This window comes from Cavia porcellus, unplaced genomic scaffold (assembly GCF_034190915.1).
Source record: "Cavia porcellus strain 051 isolate PalLab524CR breed Dunkin Hartley unplaced genomic scaffold, mCavPor4.1 scaffold_27, whole genome shotgun sequence".
Lineage (NCBI taxonomy): Eukaryota > Metazoa > Chordata > Mammalia > Rodentia > Caviidae > Cavia > Cavia porcellus.
The window spans coordinates 3,810,617-3,825,662 of record NW_026947510.1 but is presented as its reverse complement, the minus strand read 5'-3'; the positions used below and the strand labels follow the sequence as shown (position 1 = coordinate 3,825,662).

Genomic DNA, 15,046 nt, shown 5'->3' with positions numbered 1-15,046 from the left:
TTTTGATGTAATCCGTAAATGCTCATAATGTGTGTGTGTCAGGGGGAGGGGGTCCTCTTTGTACCAGTCTCTGAGTGTCACTTTTCTTTGAAATCAAAAGAGTGTGTGTTATGACTTTCCTAAATCTCATTTCTGAAAAAAATCAGCAAGATTAAAAATCTGTTATTTCTGCACGTGTCTCTTCTCCATTCTGGATTTGAATTCAAATTTTATTTTGTTTCACATTCTTTAAGTTGGAACCATTTATGTTAACTTGCAAATTTATGCAAACACCAAAACATAAGAATGTGGTATTTTGGAGCCCAGAATACTACCTTTAAAAAAAAAAAAAAAAAGAAAGAAAAAAGGAAAACAGAACTTAAACAGAAGACAGGGTGACCCTCTCAGTTATTTTTTCTTAGATGAGGAGCAACCCCAAGACCGCCAATTATTTAAGGAAATAGTGAATTATATTGAGGACAGGGTAATTATGGTAGGCACCCTAATCAGAGAGCAAGCCCTCTGTGGTCTGTGAGCTTTGACAACTTCACACAACCTTCTTTTTCCATCCCTAGCAATGTACAATGGGTAATTTTATGGAAATAACATGTAACTTTTATTGACCACTGACTCATTTAATTTTAATTCTGTAGACGGGAATGCCAAGGAGCTGGAACTGTGGACACTGAGGCTGTGGTTCTAATATAAACATTGCTTGGATATATATGCATGATAGGTCAAATAACTTTCAGGAACTATGAATAATTAAAAAACATCTGAATGCATTATGAATGATACATATGTTTATGTTTTAGTGCTCAACATCTATTTTCATTACACACTTGAAAAAACGAGGCTCAAAGCATCTAATGCCTGGTAGGCACGGGAAGGAAATGACCCTCCCGATGAATAGCATAAGATAAAATACAGCCTAGAATTTAATTGTACGGTCCTTCTTATGTTCTTTTGGTTCTGTGAATGTTCTAAATGCTCTGTTTTGCTGCAAATGTAGTCCTTGATGGGAGACCCCTGCTGCTGAAGCTGCTCCTGGTCAGTACCTACTCACAGCATGGCTCCAGGAACAATGGTGCCTCTGCTATTTAAGAAAGGCTCTCCTGGGAAGCAGACAGGGACTAAGAATCAGTCTGGCTACAGTGGCCTGGTGTCCTGGGTCGTGCTTCTTTTCCCCTACAGTATCACCTTGATTCCACCTTCCTTGTACCCCTGAGGCTGCCCATTTCCTCCTCTCTCAGTGTCCTCTTGTTGCATGATAGTAAGCTTCCATCTGTGCAGGCCCAGAGTGAGGCTGAATCTTCCCAGAGACCACATAGTTGGGGTTGGAGGTGGTGACGAAACCTGGCTGTGCCTATTGCCTTGTTTCTTTTATTTTTTTAATTTTAAGATATTAAGTCCATTTATTTAACATTTTTATGGAGATTTTACTTTTCATACTCTACAATTCACCAATTTAACGTACATAATTCAGGGGTTTTTGGTATAATCATGGTATTTGTGCAGTTGTCCTCACAATCTAAATCTGAAATCTTTTTATTACTCCAAAAAGAAATCTTGTACCCAGTTGTTGCCAAGTCCTGATCAAGTTATTAAACTCCTTTGTGTCTTCTATAAATTTGCCTATTTGGGATTTCATGTGGATAAAATCATTTGATATGTGATCTTTGGCTTCTTTTACTTAGGAAAGTTTCTAAAGGTTTATCCATGTCATCATACACATCAGTACAGTACATCATTCTTTTTATTGCTAAGTCAAAATCCATTTTTTATTTCTTTCATTTTAATTATTTATTTGTTACTCAATGAATATTTGAGTAGGCTTTTTTTGGGCTCATAAATAATGATGGTATGAGCATTTGTATATGATTTTTGTTTGGATATATATTTTAATTTCTCTTGGGTATATCCGCAGGAATAAATTGCTGGATAATGTGTTAAGTGTATATTTATAAGTTTGAAGAACTGTCAGACTACCTTCCAAAGTGACAGCATTGTTTCACATTGCAAAAAAGGATGTATCCTAGTGGGGATCCTAGTACGCTCACATTCTCGTGAACTTTTCTTACCTCTCTTTTGAATTTTATTCATCTTAATCACGTGAAACTCATCTTAATTACTGTGGTGATGATTTACATTTCCTTAATGACTAACGATGTTGACCATCTGTTCACGTGCTTACTGGTCATTTGTACATCTTTTCTGGGAAAATGTTTATTCAAATCCTTTGCCTATTTTAAAAATTACAAATTGCTGTATTTTTATATATTCTGGATACTAGGCCTTTATAATACAATATAATCTACAAATATTTTCTCTAATTCTGCAGTTTATTGATATCGCTTAATGCACAAAAGTTTTAAATTTTGGAATATTTCTGCTAATCTACTTATTTGTCCTTGTGCTGTCTCAAGTTTAAGAAATTATCCACTAACCCAAAGCTCTTGAGATATACTCTTAGGTTTTTCTTTCAATAATTTTATAGATCAGTCTGTGATCCATTTTGAATTAATTTTTGTGTGTAAGGTAGGGAAAGAATCCAAATTCTCCTCCTTCTCCTCTTGCTTCTTCTTTTTGATATTCAGATAGTTATCCAAGCATTATTTATTGAATCGATTGCTTTTCCTTTTAAATTATCTTGATATCCTTATAAAAAGCCACTTGACTTATATATGCAAGTTTATTTCTGTGCCAATACCACACTGCTCTGACTACTGTACCTGTGTAGTAAACTTTGAAACTGGGAAATGTGAGTCATCCGACTTTGTGCTTCTTTCCATCTTAGCAATATTGCCTTTTTATTATCTACTAACATGATATATTTTCCCATTTATTTAGATCTTTATTTTGTTTTGTCGTTTTCAGTTTCTTAAAGCTTACTGATAATTGTTTTACTCTTTGATGCTATTGCAAATGTAATTATTTTCAAAATTTTACTTTTGGATTGGTAATATATAGAAATAAAATTTATTTTGTATATTGGTATTCATTCCATAAATTTTAAAACTACTTTATGACCTCTAATCATTTTAAAGGATTATTTAGCATTTTCTGTTTATAAGCTCATGACATCTGTGAATAGAGATCGTTTATTTCTTTCTTCCCAATCTCTTCAAGTATTTTATTTCTCTTTCTCAGTGTCTGTCTCCTAATTCCTCTGATGAGAATATCTTGTACATTGTTGAATAGAAATGGTGAGAATAGACTTCTTTATTTTTGCAAAAAAGTTTATATTTTGAAATGGTTCCTTTTATCTAGTTGTCCTTTTGTTACTTATACTTTTGTGAAATGTCTAAATTACTATGTTCAAATTACTATTATTCAGATATGACCTTAGGAGAAAAACATTTTTTAGTGTTTCACAAGTAAGTATAATGTTAGAAGTAGTTAATTCTTTTTTAAAAATCTTCCTATAAGGTTTCCCTGAGGCCAAGATTCATCGAGAATTATTATTGCTAAGATCAGCATGATCCTGATCTGAGATGGTGAGGTAACAGTGACATGTCCACTGGGGAGGTGCAATGTGAGAAGGCTCCCAAGTTGGCAGACAGAGCCCATTTGCCAGGAGCCAAACCCTTTTCTGGGTCTCTGCTGTCACATGGGGAGACTGGGTTTTATACCCGCTGCAGTGCTGAGAGTTGGTGACTTTCCTTCCTGATTTGCAGAGATGATGTTGGTCATCAGTTTAATACTTATGGTGTTGCTTTGTCACTTATGTGTCATATGCAAGAAGAATGTGCCAATTTTATGCCAGTTCTTTTGAATTTCAAATGTGTGGTTACAGAAGATTATTTATGATGATAACATAAATAACATTTGTAGAGTGCTCAGTGTGGATAAGGATTCACGGATATTTACGTTTCAAAATCATTTTTATTCCTAGATCTCACACAAGAGAGCTGAAGTTTAGAGTCAGAAGTGTAATGTTTTAATGTAATGTTTTGTAGGAAAAATCTTTTAAGGATCCACTATACTTGCTAATCAAATATGTGGCACAGTCAGCCAGAGTAAGCAGCAGACAGGTTTGACTCAAAAGCAATGCTTTTAATCCTGAGTTCCTTACCAATGTTTCTTAAACAGATTCTCACCTATCCCTAAAAAGTCATGTTTGATTCTTTTTCCCTAAGGCCAGAAAGGTATTTCCCTAAGGTATTTGTTGGAAAGATGAGTAAATGACAAACTTGCTCCCCTACACAAGTGGTTTTGTGTAAATTTTGGTGGGGTGATGCTCTGCTCCTCTTGAGGATACTGGCAGGTGGAATTAGCTTAGAGGGTCAACAGAGACTGAGGGAATCCAGGCATACAAACACGGATATATATTGTGTTTTCAGGAAGAATATAGAGTCTGCAACTTTTAATAAAAGGCCAGGCTTATTTTTTTTCCTGCCTTGGATCAGATGGAATCTTTCTTGGGGAACTCTATCCTAGATCGATTTGGAGATATTTCAAAGTTTCCTTCCAGGTCAAACTTTTTTGCTGTTCGCATAAGACCACAGAACTAAGATGAGGCAAGATGCTAGGGCTGGCAGGACTGAGAAGCTGCGCTGTGCTTCAATTTAATTTTTGTGTGTGACTTAGTAAAGGGGTCTAAATTCATGCATCACTCTGACCTTTCACTCAGTCCTTTCTGATTTCAGCCCATGTCTCCGTTTCTTCCATAAGCTTTGCATTAATTAAAGTATAGCCAGAAGAAAAGAGCTTATTCTATGTAGAGGAGTAGAGAGGCAGATAATCCGAGGTACTAACTACAAAGCTGTCAGAAGAAAGAGCATTGAGGCAACAAAGAGATTAGCAACAGTGGAGACCACCTTTAGGACTGGAAAGATAAGAAAGGACAGAGTGGTCCTGTCAAGGGACAGAACCTGAGGGACTCCCCCACAGTGGACGTGGCAGTGACAGAACCTGGGAGTCAGGACCCCTCCCTCTGGGGCTTGGAATTCTTGAGGAGATGTTATTCCTGGAGATGCCACCAGAAGCAGCTAGAAAATGAGGAGAGATAAGCTAAATTCCCCCCTCCTGCTCTCCAGGGACCCATTAGGCCCTCTCATGGTTAAATGTACCAACAGGCAGCTGGGAAATGTATCTTTTGGGAGTCAACACTCTGCAACACAGAGGAGGGGAAGAAGGGTGGAGAGGAGACCCAAGAAAACTGGGTTTTCAAGTACTGCCCCAAAGTCCATACATCAGTCTGACTATAGAACCTAACAGCCACAGATCTCAGATAAACTGGGTGCTTGGTTGGAGAGATGAGAACCTTTTGGGGAATAGAGATAAACTGTGGGGGAAAAGCATAAAAACACTCAGCACTGACATAATCTTTTAACACATCTATGATCACTTGTTCAGACCATTTCTAAACTGTTGAGCTGTGAAGAGTGTGTGGGAGGAGAGGGGGAGGCGAAGACACTGGAATGGCACAGGTGAGACGGAACAGCAAAGCTTCAAAGACAGAGAAATCGTATTTTTGTGTTTAGATTCAAGAAGCATGGAGCAAGCTGCAGGAATGGAAAATTTGGATCCGTAAAAGATTTTTCCTACAAAACATTACACTAAAAGGACTTCAAACAAAATCCTATTTAACTAGTCCCAGGAGTTACCTCATGGAACTTGTCACCCAAGTATGTGCCCGGTGTGGATGCGGGCGCTGGTCCTCCCACCCAAGGCTGGCACGGCTTGCGATGCTCCCGTTAATGAATGTTTTATGGTGAGCGCTGGAGCCGAGGGGACCTGTGCCAAGAGGAGGCCTGTGGATGGACGGGTGCTAATTTACTGCTCAGTGCACCACCTCAGGGACAGTTACTTCAAAAGAAAACTCATCTAAAGTTAAGGCATTGAAACATTTACGACAGATGCCTCTGGCAGGCGCAACAAACAAACATGTGGAATAAATTATGCATAAATATATGGCCTTTGTCAAGGCTGGGGTGACACATCCGGAAGCTGGGAGGTTGTCAGGGTGTGTGCAGCAGAAGGGAGCCCAGGGCACAGGGTGGAGAGTCCTGTCAGAGGCTCCCCACCTGGGCCAGGGCAAGTTGGGCCAAGCTTGGCACAAAGGCCTCCTGTGGTTTATCAGAATGTTCTGCGAGCAGTGTTCCCGTGGGCCCTGTTTTGAAGGCAGTGAGATGACTGAACTATTTGAGGGTCAAAAAAGATAAAGAATCTAATTCTCTCAGATGCTTTTCAGGAGTGAAGAAGGTTTCTCACTGGCAAAGGAAAACAGTAGGGCACAGAAAGGAACTCAATCCTCCAACCAGTCCCATAGTGAGAAGTGCAGGTGAGAGTTGATCCTGGCTCCATTTATGAAATCTTCCTCTCTGTACATGTGCCTAAAATCTGTAATCATCTTTCAGATCTTAGTGTTTCATGGCTCATCCTTACTTAGGGCTGAGTTCTAAATCTTTGGGGACATTCTGGACCTTTTTTCCTTTTACATTATGACAGTGCTGAGGAATAACTGGCTGGAGAGAGGCCTGGAGTCTAGCCCATTGCCAAGGACCCTGGGGAAACAGTTGGCTTCCTTGGGCTGCAGACCAGTTCTTGAGCCTGTCTGTTAATACGGAAAGCCTTTGCATTTCAGCTCTGAAGTCTCGTGGTTCTAAGCCCTTGAGTTTCTCATGTATAGTAATAAGGACATTACTATAATGTCCTTACTATAAGAAACTAGCCTGCAGGAGGAAAGACAGCTCACAAAGTAGAACTGTTACTGAAGGCTGTCCCTCCAGTAATTTTATACACTGATTTTTAAAATTGCTCTTTCATTTTAAGATTACTTTTTCTAGCTCCTCTCTCACTCTCACTCTCTCTCTGACATCCATCTCTCATGGAAGGCTTCCTTTCCTTACCTATGTGTAGTCAGTCACCACTTAGGCATTTGAGCAAGAGAAATGGATGTGTTGGGGAAAGAGAAATGAATGAAGCCAGGTGACTGGGTGGGGAGGGGTTCTTAGTCCTGTTGATTGTGGGGTGTACATGTCTTCGTAAGAGTAGTGTTAGACTTGCATTTGGAATTGGATTCTGCGTCCTTTATCCCCGTTGGCAGGATCCAGGTATGTGGTTCCACCGTGATAAAATGAAGGCAGGAGATACAGTCCTTAGCGAGCAGCCTTCACACAACAGCCCCAAACCACCAAAGGGACACTCTGCCGTGCCCGAAAGCAGGATCCCCAGACAATGTGAGCAGTGTGAATCTGTGAGGCAGAGGGAAGAGTTTACTCTGGAAGAGGCTATTGGTGATTATGACCAACCACCACCTCCTGAGAATTGCTATGGTAGGAAATGAGAAAGGAAGGAACGTTCTTGAAAGGGAAATGCTGTCAGGAATTTTCGTGTGAGTGAGAAGCATTCATCCATGATGATCCCCACAGGGGCCCTGCCAGCTACTTCAGCACATGTCTCCTCTGCTAGAGCTGGGGCTGAGCTTCTCTGAGTGAAAGTCAGCACTGTCACACATGGCCTTGTAGGTAGAGTTTCTGTGTTTGGCAACATCACATTGTTTTGTGTGGCTGCTACCCGTACATTAATTACACGAATAATGCACAAAAAACATTCTTCCTGAAAAAAATTTTGACAAAAGAGGTAACTGAAAACCTCCCTAGACCTCTTCTCCTCCCAAGTTAACTGTTTCCTTAAAAGTAATCAGTTATAGGTTGGTTTGGATCCTTCCAGAATTTTAAAATGTTTATTTATTTATTTTTCTTAAGTAGTCTTTATTAGTACATGTTTATAGGACCTAATGATTGCGTTTATTGTGGGGAATTTGTGCATGTATGTGGCACATCTTAGATCTCTTTTTGTCCCCTTTTCTTCCTGTTCTTCCTTGTTCCCTCCAACTCTTGAACCCTTTCCTATTTGAAAAGCTCTATTTCCATTTTTGCTTTGATTTTCTCTTTTCTTATCTTTTTCCCCTTCCTTCCCTCCCCTATGTCATGTTTCCTTTCCCACTTGAAAAGATCTCCCTATTTCTTATCATCTATCCTTTATTAGGTTCTTTAAGTTCTTTAAAAAATATGTTTGAATCATGTGTAAATTCATAGGTGCTTTGGCTTTAGGTTGGTTATTTACACATACACACATGGGAAAAAATGATAATCAAGTGGTGTCGTCAAACTGTAGCTTCCAGATTATGTCCCGGTGCATCACAGGGTTCCGTAAAGAATTCACAGAAGTGTTATTAACTTTTAAGCATCTGTGAGGAAAATCACCTCAGCAGTGCCAGTGTTAGACAGTGCTGCCTGTCTCTCACTGCTGTCATACCATAGTGCAGTTGGGATTTAGGCGCTTACAGCACAAGACCTGAGCAAAATCACTGTGGAATAGGAAACATGGGTGATTTCCAAACTGACTGCATGATTGGAGAACCTGGGAGTGTCCAGTGGGGACACACATCCTGTTACTAAGGGGGAATAAAAAAGGAAGAAAATAGAATTTATTTCCCTTTATGTGTATTTTCCCCAATGGCAATGAAGTTGTTAGGACATAAATACTTATTAAGTTATTTATACTTAACTACTTTATAAATGGAACAGTATTTTTTTAGCCTATGGGAACTGTGTAAAAATTATTGAAACATTAAAACACAGTACAATGAGAAAGTTTAGGAATAACTATATAACTTCCTATGCTGACAGAGATTTAAGAGAAAAGCATACTTCCAGGAGCAGAATGCTGACAGCAATAAATAGTGAATTTTAAAGTTGCAGAAATTGATTTGGGGGTTGCAACACTTTATGAGAAGTGCTGGATGGGCTGGCTGCTTCTCTTTGGGCTTTCTCTGACTTGTCTCATGCTCGAAAGTCATTCTTTTTTCTTTTTACTTACATGTCCCTCTGTTTCTCTGTCTGTGTCTCTGTCTGTCTGTCTCTCTCTGTCTCTATCTCTGTAATTCACTGCGTCTCTTCTTGTGTATATGCATGTGTGTGTGTGTGTGTGTGTGTGTGTGTGAGTGTGTGTGTATGTATGTGTGATTGTGATGCGATAGGAGGACACTGGCAGTTTTTGGTGTTGGGCCTTTTTAAATCCTTGGGACATTCGTTTACTCATGATCTCTAGAGTGGCTTGCGTTTCCTGGAGAAGTATGCCAGAGAAGCATAACCATAAACATTTCCCTGTGTGGAGTATGTGAGCTACTCCTTCCAAGTGGAGACTGCTAGGGTGGCCCAGGCCATCAGATGGGGGCTCTGGCCCTCTTCAGCTGACAGCCCATTCTTAGCATCAGAAGTTCTGGCTAAAATAAGAGCTTCTCCTCTGCTCACTGTATACATTGCTAAATTAAGAAGTTACAAATAAGGAGAGCTCTAAGGCTTGGGTTACTGAAGAGAAGCTAGAGAGAGATGCAGAGGGGAAAGAGAAGCAGCTAGTTCAACTCTAAATCTGAGGCTGGGCACATGCAGAATGGTATTTTAGATCAGATCACCAAGCTTCTGGGAATAAGCGAGACCCAAATATGCTCACTGATGGGGAATGTTGGAAGAGCATAGTTGCTAATAGAGGCCAACGCATACCATCAGGATGTGTGATGTTAGCCATGATTGACTTGTAGTTTGGCCTTTTCTTGTTGCACTTTAAATGATTTTTCCATATACGGCCTGAAGCATGTAAATTAAATTTTTCTTTTGCTATCAGAGCTGAGATTGTTATTCCACTTCCCTAGAATTCGTTGGAAGCACACAGAAGCCTTCAGGTTCCTTAGCTTTCTCTCTCCTTTATTGTTCCAAACTCTGAAGAGCTAGCTGGAAAAAAGTCCTTTGGAGTTCAAAGGTATTTGGAATACCTACACTTCTTTTGATTTTATTGTCAAAATAGCTTTCAAAGAAAACTACTGGGATGGCCATTTCGTGGATGGGGAAGCAGTGGTCTTGAAAATATGATTTTCTAATAACCATGAGGAAACAGGGCCTTGAGATGAAGTCCCAGGCTAGAAGAGGTTGTAGGTGTCCCTCTCTATCCACTGTTGTGGCCTGATTAGCCCTGCACAGGTGGTTGAAAGTGGTTATTACCAAAGTAACTGCAGCCCCATGCTGAGATTTAACTTGGTTTTATGAAAAATAAAGAACTAGGAAGAAAAGTTTAAAACAACAACAACAACAGAAAGATCTTTACTTTAGAATTCTTTAGATGCAGATCCCAAGGCTCTGATTCAAGTACAAAATCTATTTGGAAGGTAAAACTTTAATAGTGGGATGAGGCAGCGTGAGGGGAATAGGAAGAGTGCTGTGCTCCACTGTTGGCAACTAGACCTTAGTTTCACTGATAATTCTGGGAGCAGAAAAGGAGCATGTACTGTAGGGACTTTATTGCCTCAGGGTTGCACTTTGGATTTGGTAATACTGAGAAACTGTTCTCCACTTCTAAGAGGTGCGGTAAGAAATGAACAAACAAATGGACCAGGAAAGGCAGAGACAGCTCAACAGGCTTTTGTGAAAGCAACAAGGCAAGTGATTTAATGCTTGGGTGCAGCCAGACAGAGGGCGATAAGGCTGTTTGCAGGGAGCAAAGAGAAGTGGGCCTTTTTTAAAATAAGGATTGGGAGAAGGCAAGGAACATTAGGTGAGAAGATGTTAATAAACATCAGTGATTAAAATTCTCTGGCTGTCTTGCTTCTCAGTGGGCATATTCCTTATGGCATTTGGGATCTGCAAGATTCCATGCCCAGTCTTATCTGTACGGTTCTGCTGAGAACAATGCCTTTACTGGCAAACAGGTTGGGAGCTGGGAAAAACATTCCCATTTCAAGCCTTACACTTTGTTTCCTTAGTGCAAAACAGAAGGGCAAAGGGGCACTTGAGGGTTTCCTTCAACCTCATGAGAACCATAATCCTTTCTTGAGGGTAGAACCTCTATGACTTAATCAGTTCTCCAAAGGCTTCATTTCTTGCTACTATCTGTAGAGGTTGAAGTTTCAGCTTGAATTTTGGAGGGACCCACACAATCAAACCATGGCAATGAGAGAACTGATGTATACAGCCAGCTCCTGTTACTGTTAAAGCAACTCCCAGCTCTCTCTCTCTCTCTCTCTCTCTCTCTCTCTCTCTCTCTGTGTGTGTGTGTGTGTGTGTGTGTGTGTGTGTGTGTGTGTGTTCTTTATATTTCTGGTCTACCTTGATCATATGTGGGGGCAGAGAAGGCTCAAGCCATAAAAAAGCCTCAGACAAAGAAACACATATGCTGATCATCTTTCTGTTTGAGTGAGGTAGGTATACTTGTACTTGGAAGAACATGTTTTATAATCTGGAGCACACACGTGTTCTTTCTGTTTCTGAGTTTTTTCCTTTAGGTATGTTGGCTTTCACATTTTTCCATAAACCCAAATACCAGCATTTGACATGGATGACTAGGCGTACTAACTCTAGAGGAAAGCAGTAGGTCCCTAAGGGGCAGATAAGCAGAGGATGTTACTGTCTTTAAATTTTAGGGACTGGACCACAGTGGTAGAGGAAGGAGGCCATTCATAACTTAACTAGGCTTCTGTGTCTGTAATCTCTTTGAAACTTTGAAAAGACAGTGTCCAAAACCAACTTCCTTGGGGTCTTTTTTATTTATGTTATCTTGACTTCTGGCTGAAATTCTTGAGGTATGGTTAAGCTGAGACCCTTTGAAATGTAATTACATATCCTCTGGGATAATGTAGACGTTCCCTTTTCTCTGACAAAGGAGCACTGGCTTGTCCTCCAACTGGCAGGAATGAGAAGGTGTAGTATCTCCGGCTTTGAGCAGTGCCTGAGGCCTCTACACAGTCCCTACTTATTCCTCCTGGTTGTTGTTTACTACTGTCAGAAACTGGCTAAACTAAGTGCTGGACTTTGCAAAGGGACAGTTTTCTTTATCCATAGATTTTTAAGAGTTGGTTCCTCATCTGTTACTATATCCATAGTTCTCTGTAGTATGATTTTTTTATGCTTTGTCTAGGGCCTCGGACTTGTATTGATTTTCATGGCACCTTAGGGCCATTTAAATGATCGTGGTGGGACATATACAAAACCTTGGAAAAGTTAGTACCCACCCAGGGCCAAGAAATCCTGCTCATCAGTGGCCGGGAGTTTGTCCACCCTAAGCCTGTTGGACCCAGCTCATGGTTTCTCAGGAAGTCCAATGGTGGTGCTAGGTTTGCTGTAGAGATTTGACATCCAATTCATTTTTATTATAATGTTGCATGGTCTGCCTGCCAACTTACATAAATTTTATCCAGAAATTGGGCATCTGTATTGAGTTTAGAAAATTTGTGCAGGAAGTTTGCCCTGGAAATGTACTCAGCCGAATACTTGCACTCCTTAGCATGGAATGATTCCCATCCAAGAATCTCAGTGAGCTTGTCTATAAACATGAATGAATTAATCCTCCTAACACTACTGCTTGCTCTTTGCCAGCTGGATTCTTTTAAGGGAAGTGACCAGTCTAGGGCCTATAGTGAGTCATCACAGAGCGTGCTCACCATCAGATAGACTGGACTCCAGGAGGGATGGAGGTGGAGTCCACTCCAGTGCTCCAGCATCAGGATGGGATCAACAATTAACACAATAACTCTGGGGAGCTGGCCACCTGGCCCAGTAGTGTATTTAATTCAGTGGATTAAATAATTTAATTTTTAGTTACAAAAGTAGTATGTGTTAAGTGTAAAAAATCTACAAAATAAAGTATAAAGAAGAAAAGTAAATCATCCTTATTGTATCTCTCCCTAAAACTATCGTGAACCTCCTTTCATGATGTATACTTAATTTTGGATTGTGATTATTTGACTCTGTCTCATAAGAAATTCCATTCACAAACATCATCATTTCAATAACTGCATAATATTTAATAATATGGGTAATCTAGATTTTTCTTAGCTCTTACCATATAGTTAAATATATGATGAAGATATTTGTGGTTGGATCTCTTTTCTGGATTTTTGGCTATCTCAGGAGGATTATGCTGGTAGGATAGATTACTGGGAGCTCAATCTTTTATGTAGTTATTAGGCTTCTGATTTCCTATGCTTTGTGGCTTGGAGTGAAGGAACTGCAATAGCTATGACCCTTGTCATATGACAAGTATTTAGGGATAGCTCTAAGGTAGCTGTCATTTGCTGTCATTCAGTTGTGAACTATAGGATCAATTTATCCACATCCTAGAACTTGTCCCCTGACTCAGGTGCTCATCCTGAGGATCCTTGGTTCCGCTTGTACATATATTGGAGAAAGCAGATGTTCTATGTCAGAGAGCCTAGGTCAGTCATTGTCTTAGGCATTGGGTTCCATTTCTGGCCAGAGAACCATTTCTCTCATCCTGGGAATGGGTGGGTCACTTGTATGAAATCCTGGAACTTTCCACATCTTCCGATCCCATCACTAATGTGGAAAAATGATTTGAGGGCAATGGATAGATCATGACTGCTTTCCCATTGAAGATATTTCATCAGTTGAACTGTGGCCAGGCTTTGGCAGAAGAATCAATGGGACAAATCGTGAGCTGTGGTTTTCGCTCCAAGGAAATATGTCTTGATTGGTAAAAGGTCATCCAAAAAAACAAAACTCATTTTGATAACTTTAACTTCTGGAAACAATTTAGAGGACAAGTAGGGTCATTATGACTTCCCAGAAAACTAAGTTTTCTTCTTGTTGGGATTTGATATTTTTCATCTTCACAACATGTGCACACAAGCAGTGTTGACCTATGGAAAGTATTATCCACAGAAGAGCACTTGGTAAATGCTCTAAAATGATCTTTGCTTTGGTAGAATTTTTTATTTGACAGTGAATTCATCATTGATAGTCTCTTATCTTCCCACAGTACCTTGGATGTATCCTCCAATCCTCTTGATGAATCATGAAAATATAATATTAAACTAAATTGATGTAAGAGTTCTTCGGTTTTGAGATGCATTTTGTACTTTTCTCCTCCTTTCTTTTTTCAATCATATGTAGTTTAGGATAGTGGTTCTTAACTATTTCATGCTGTGATTCATAATACCTCTGCAATTCTGAAAATGTGAATTGTTAATTAGAGCTCCAATAACTACAATAGACTTCATTTTAAAGGAAGATGAAAGAGAAGAAGAAGAATGAGGAAGAAAAATAAGAGTAAGAAGAGCAGAAGGAATGATGTGTTAAGTGTAAAAAATCTACAAAATAAAGTATAAAGAAGAAAAGTAAATCGTCCTTATTGTATCTCTCCCTAAAACTATCGTGAACCCCCTTTCATGATGTATACTTAATTTTGGATTGTGATTATTTGACTTTGTCTCATAAGAAATTCCATTCACAAACATCATCATTTCAATAACTGCATAATATTTAATAATATGGGTAATGGATAATAATGAGCACTGTATTAAAATCAAGTGTTAATCTTTTTCAACTTTTACTCTATAGTGGAGTGTTCCAGAATCAGCCAGCTTTCTGGCGATCCAGGCAGGGAACAATGTTGGCAATAGTACCATGTTTGTCAGCCTTGGTAATTGGCTCAACTTTATTAGGATTGCTGTGTAATCGACCATGTTCTTAGCTTCAGTTAGAGGTCCTGGAGCGAGGGCCCTGCTTTCTCTACTATTCAGTGTAAGTTTGGAGGACAGAAGGGAGAATGTATCATTAACCCCGGTTCCTTTCTGAACTCCTTTTAGATTCAGAGACTTAGACACAGAAACAGAGATTAGGGACTAATATGAATTTGGCTAAAAGAGTTTTGTGTCCTTTGCCAAAGGAAGGTGACTCCAGAGTGATCTGGTAGAATGACAGAAAATCTATTCGTGAGAAAGTAAGAAGAATGAACCAAGATCTTTAAATAATTGGGGCAGGGCTCTATTAAGCCAATATAGGAAAGCCTAAGAGAAGCAGGGTGGGTACTCCAAATCCCAGGCCCTATGCCAGATCCTGACATTGGCTCTTGCTTCTTCTAATTTAAAAATCTCTCCTTCTGTCTCCTTTCTCTGGCAGAACTGGGGAACTGGCAGATAGAGAGAGTGCTAGAGATGGGTCACCAAGAAAATGAGATTAGTGTCTTTGGACCAGCTGAGCCCAGAGGGGATGGGTGGAGCTGGAAACATCCCACCTACTTAGTCTCTTTCAGTCTATTGTCTTGGATA

The 15,046-nt window shown here is 39.7% G+C and overlaps 1 protein-coding gene across 5 annotated transcripts in view; it reads left to right on the top strand.

The window, feature by feature from the left end:
- The window catches only part of Ano2 (anoctamin 2), a 345,087-nt gene that overhangs the window by 190,159 nt on the left and 139,882 nt on the right, over window positions 1–15,046 (top strand). The window lies entirely within an intron of this gene.